This window comes from Populus nigra, chromosome 11 (assembly GCF_951802175.1).
Source record: "Populus nigra chromosome 11, ddPopNigr1.1, whole genome shotgun sequence".
Lineage (NCBI taxonomy): Eukaryota > Viridiplantae > Streptophyta > Magnoliopsida > Malpighiales > Salicaceae > Populus > Populus nigra.
This window is the reverse complement of record NC_084862.1, coordinates 2,911,644-2,917,576: the sequence shown is the minus strand read 5'-3', so window position 1 is coordinate 2,917,576 and position 5,933 is coordinate 2,911,644. Positions and strand designations below refer to the sequence as shown.

Here is a 5,933-nt window from a genome sequence, read left to right as displayed (position 1 = left end):
TGAAAAATAAATGTTCAAAACAAAATATATATAGCAATTAAAACTTTGAGAACCAAATTTAATATAATCAGCAAATAATATGACATTTCTAAATTTTTCACAACTTTCAAAAAATGTTTTTCGCCCAAATTTTTCAGGAAAATACTTTTTTAGAAATCGAGCTAAATTTTTCTTTAACTGAAAAGTGTTTTGCATTGATCAACTTTTTTAATGATAAACAAATATAAAAAAGTTTGAAAAGTAATTTTCTAAAAAGTAAATTCTGAAAAACAAACATAACCTAAAAGTTAATTATAAGTCAATTCTTGTAATTTAATTAATTATTATAGTATTAAAAAATAATTATAAAGTGCTCTGACCAAAATTGACTATGCATAATTTATTGCTATTTAGTTTCAAAAAACCTCTTCTCTCTCGTCAATATTTCGATATTATTAAATTAGTTTTTATCTTTTTTTATTTTTTCAATAGATTAGATAAAAACTTTAAAGTGAAAAAAATGATTGAATTATAAATATAAAGATATTTTATAAAACCATTGAAGATAATTAATTAGTTTTTTTTTTAAAGGAAAGATAGTTAATTAGTTTTGATAAACTCCTAGGGATTAAGGTATGGGTACCTCCAGCTTGTAAAAATATCAACGTGTAAGAAACTTGCCATAGCGCCGACTTGTAAGAATATCACGTGCAAGACACTTGCCATAGCGCCAACACGTTATCAAATTGACAAGTCAAAGTAATTGTAGATCTCCAGAACCTTCTAAGGTCTTATCTTTGTTTGGGGCCCGAGTTGGCCAGTCGGATGGGTGAAGGGTAATTTAGGTTTTCGGTTCCATATTTCACATTTGTGCTTTTGAGCTCCACGTTTGTGGCTAGCGCGTCCTAGCAGCGCCACTTTTTATTTTTATCTTTTTTATTTAATGTACAAAGAGAAAAAAAATCTTATTTCCAAACTTTGATTACCATTCGGATGCATGTTCGGTCTGAGATTTGTTTTTGAATATTTTTAAAAGTATTTTTATTTTGAAAAATTATTAAATTAATATTTTTTTAGTGATTTTAATGTACTAATATTAAAAATAAAAAATTTATTTTAATATCTCTTTAAGTAAAAATTAGTTTAAAATAAATTTGCATCATAATTTCAAATACATATTTAAATCAAAATCGCTGGATAATTTTTTTTATATATAAAAAAACAGATGAATCTAAAATCCAAATGATATCCCGAAATATAAGATTACCGCAGTTATTTTTTGTTTCTTATGAAAAATGGCAAATAAAAGACCCGTCTAAATTGAGTTAGGCCCTAGCTCTAAAAATAATAATTTCATGGCTATTTTGGATAATAAATCTTCGGTACATAATTTTTCTCTTCCGTAGGATTTCATTGTTTATACTCTACGTGATTCCAAGATAATCCCAAAAAAAAGAGAAGGAATACCATCGTTCAAAAATAAGGAAAAACATAGCATTTCTAGCAAAACAAGCAATCAAAACCCCGAAACAAGGTGGTGAATTGTGGGCAAATGATGGGTTTTTTTTTGGCAGAGATTGAGCTCTGGGATTTTGGAGAAATGGGTCACTTCAGCTTCTTTTGTTTTGGATGTCATGGAGAGCTAAAGTGCTTGTTTATCGCATGTTTTTTCCTGTGGAAGAAGCATGTCATGATGGGAGGAAAACAGAACATTGGATGTCACTCCCATCACTTTACATCGTGGAACATAGATTAAGAAATTGTGCTGGCAAGTGTGGGGTCCAAATATTCCATAAAATACAAATATCATTTTTGTTTGTGGAACAAAAGTTTCAGAATGACAAGAAGACAAGGAAAAGAGGACAGCAGAAGTTTCCAATACAACATCAAACAAGCAGTTTTCAGGTATCAATCGCTAGACTGTCATCGTTTAGGTCACACCAGGCTAGCATCTGGTGGAGCTGAAATGCTGGCGGTAGGTTTCATTTGAGCACAGACTTCGATGGCTCCGTGAACTGGGTCCGATAGGAAGTTCCGAGGAGGTCGTGGCTGGTAGGAGCACCATTATCCGCTGCTTCCAGTGCCTGCTGGGTGATCATATGTGAGATGATGGCAAATGAATCTTAAGGAACAAGAAAAATTCTCATCACATATTAGAATGTTGGCTACATAAAACCAATGCCCCTGCAAGAACATCATCAATTCCTTACTTCTATATACTGCAGGGTTCATCTTCATAGCACTGATCATACTGGCTGTCCATGAAAGGAAATTACGGGGCACAGAGTATGTGAACACAAAAAGAAACTTAAACGAGCAGAAGCTTGTATGTGAACACAGACATGCACATCATAAATGTGCATTGAGCAGTCACCGAGAAGTGGTGTGGTACCGAGCTCCTTTCTTACGACGTAGACTGTCATAAAAGTAACAGAAGTACACAGTTTGAAGGACATGCAAAAGGCATCAAGTTAAAGCAACCTCTTCAACTCTTTGGCCTAAATCTTATAGTGGTAGCACGGGTTTCAGCAAAAGAGCACAAATCCTTCCTTTATCATACAAAGGAGCCATGGGATTTTATGTAGTCAAGTTCGAGGAATTAAGCACCGAAGTCAAAGGAATTTCCCAAGCAGCGAAGAGAGAATTTCAATGTACAACTCCAAAATTATCACATTAATGGAAAAACAGTGAAAATAATGAAGCTAATAGGTATCAAACACGTTGATTTTCAAGCATCATGCACACATGGATTTATTTGTCAAAAAATAATCTTGTTTACAAATATAATTTATATTATTTTTCTATAACATACTCCAAAAAAGATTTCACAATGTACCACAATACCATGTCACCACCAATAACAATTTTTTCTTTCCAAATTAAGTGATGAAATAGAAAAAAACATCAATAAAATCTGATTAAAAGAAACAAACAGGGGAAAGACAAGCAACAAAATCCACACTAGAACGAGTTAATAATCCTAAATCACTACCTTTGGTTATCAAATACTAAATTAAGGTTTCCATTTGATTTTGCTCTCACAAAACTGAACTTTACATTAGAGCAGGAAATAATAAAGAAAATAAATTTGAAACAAACGACAATGAGGTAGGAAATGCAATACCTCATAGTGGCCAGGAATAATCTTCTCCTTGAAACCTGAGGTTTCAAAATCAAGAGGATCCAGAGGCTTTGCACTTGGTGCCAAAACCGTTTCTACAGCACCGATTGAGCCCTCGATGCCATCGCCACCGCTACTGCCACCCACACCACCAGCACTTCCACCACCAATTTTACTAATACCGGACCATACCGTAGGAACAGGGAAGATCCAAGGTATTAAATTGGAGAGGATTCTAGATGGAAAACTAGCCCATAGTTTCAGGAAATTCGATAAGATCGCGTGATTAAACAAAAATACAGAGACAACGCAACGAAATGAAAGTTCTGTTTTTTTTTCGTTGCCCGCCGAGGATATCATCCCACTACTTACAAAGCGGATACGAAGATCAAGACTAACAGCACACGTTGGCGACTCCGTTTTAAGAGAGTGTTCACCGCCTCTCCCACCAATGTTGCCTCCACCACCACCTCCACTATTATTACTATTAATGGTATTTCTAAGCAGCTTGATAAAACTTATGATAGCTGCACAGTGGATGAGAACCGATGGAAACAGCTCACAAAATGTTTGCGATTGAAGGGAGTTCGATTGTTTTGGAGCAGCGAGGAGAGGAGTGGAAATGTCAATCTCAAATCTTGTTTCCTTTTCTTCACCACTAACAGGGGAGAATTTCTCCCTCTTGCTGATAGAAGCTCCGAAACCAAGAGAGAACCGCAACGGTTTGATATCAGGACCAGGCGTCAACACCATTTTAGGACGGAAAGCTGAGCTTCTCCCAACAACGTTAATCTGCTTGGATCTTGGGAGAGATAAACAGGCTAAATGGGGTTTGATTAACGATTTCGGCGGTGATTTTAGGAGCTGTGGACAGGATGGAGTGGAAGAGAAGTACAAAGCACTGAAGGCAGTCATTTCTCTGTTGAGCGGGTTTCAACTGGGACGGATTTGGAAAAAAGTGCTTGTCTGTTTCTAACACAAGAGTCAGGTAAATAACGTCAGTCCAACATAGGGGGACACGAGAATGTATTAACTCGAGAAAATCTAATGGACTCAAATCTATCCATCCTCTGTTTTTTTTCTTTTATTGGTAGGGCACAAAGAAGGAGGCCCAGTTCTCATGTTACCTTTTGTAGACATGGGCTCATAAATTCCTCAATCATTAGATAGTCAGTTAATGTTAAGGTGTTTGCGCATGACATTTTTAAGTGTATGTTCTGTAATTAGAAGTTGCTTGAAGGGCCAAGTTGGGTTTTTAGTCTTGTGCTTTATTTTTTATAAAATAATATAGTCTGAAAATTACATCGTATTATTTCTATAATCTCTCTCCTTACAGAGAGACAAGCATGGTTTGCTTCTCTCGTCTTTCTCGTCCTGGTAAACCCCCCTGTTCACTTTCTATTCTTTAAAACTAAATGTTAAGGTTTTTATAGGAGAAATATTAATATGAATGCTTCATTGCTGGCTTTATTTTTTAAAGTTTGACCTTTCTCTTGCCCCTTAATAAAGATTGTGCTGAGAATAAAATTTAGAAACCTGAAAATTAGATGGATTGAGTGTTTCTGAATATATGGGCTGCTTAGTTTTTTATGTTTGGTTGAATGCTTGCTGATTTTGGAATTATTGGCTCTTTTCAACAATCATAATTTTTCAATATCGGGAGATCAAGAAAATGCCTTTTTGTTGATATTAATTGCTGGGTTGATTATTTCAGAGGTTGACTTTACAGGGATTTGACGCCCTTCATCTGATAATACCAAGGGCAGCTGTTGAGATCTTACTACTTAGATTTTGATGAACAGCTGCAAAGAAGAGCATAAGTAGGCTACTTTCTTGCGGGTTCTGTCGACCAGGCTATCAGATCCACACTTGACAAATTAAGTTTTCTGTTTCACAAGAGTTCTTATTAAACTCCAGACTTTCAAGCTAGTGGAGAAGGGTTTCCCTTTCGATTCTTCCTTTTCTTCTCTTTTTCAGGATCCCTGGTGAGCACATGTTTCTTAGATATGGTTGCGACTTTTTATAATGTCTATTTTCTCCTCACTGTGCACTGGAGGTGGTGATGCAGTTGATTTATAGCATATTTAATTGTCTTGTTCTGTGAGGAATTGAGAGTTGATTAGATAAAAAATGCTTTAATGTTCCAGCATAATAGATGGCTGAATATAATGAATTTCCTGGAATGTGCATTACTGATAGCATAATTGATGTTTATTATATTGAAGTAAATTTTTCTGGCAGTTGTTTGATAATTGATGGGGGTTTGGGTTTTAGTCCCTATTAGCAGAATGTTCTGATACTTGATGGGAGTTTGGCTTTATAAGTAAAAAATCGCACAATGTTTAAACAAGTTTCCCTGTTGGCATCAAAGTTATTACTATTTTGGAACTCAACTATAGATTGTCGAGGTTACTGCTAGAGTGGATGGAAAAACAGTCTTTGCAGAGAGAAACATTACTGCTCCGAGGAATTTTAGTGAGGCAGAGAGGAAACCTAGAGCCAAGATTAATGACCATCTTAAAACGCGAGTACCCGGTACTCATAAGTTAGCTATTTTTTGTCAGGATTGGTTAGGTTGATGTTTGAGTTTAATCACAGTTCTTGAAGCCTCGTTTTTTTTTCTACGAATTTTGTTTCTTAAAGCTTGAGAATAAAATTTTGGTAAACTATCAGGTAATGCAATTGAAAGTAAAATTGCTGCTGACAACATGAGGTGGTTAATTTTGTTGTTGAGTTTTTAATAATTGCTTATTAGGCATGTACGAACTTTTGAATTTATGATGCTCTTCAAGAATCATAAATTATATGACAATCGAAGTTAAATTTCAAGAAA

At 35.1% G+C, this 5,933-nt stretch overlaps 1 long non-coding RNA gene across 1 annotated transcript; it reads left to right on the top strand.

Moving 5' to 3' along the window:
- Window positions 1-4,387: 4,387 nt before the first annotated feature.
- LOC133668347 (uncharacterized) lies at window positions 4,388-5,329 on the top strand. The gene is made up of 2 exons (XR_009833684.1): window positions 4,388-4,477; window positions 4,815-5,329. It is a non-coding gene; the product is annotated as an uncharacterized LOC133668347 (long non-coding RNA).
- The last annotated feature ends 604 nt before the right edge of the window (window positions 5,330-5,933 follow it).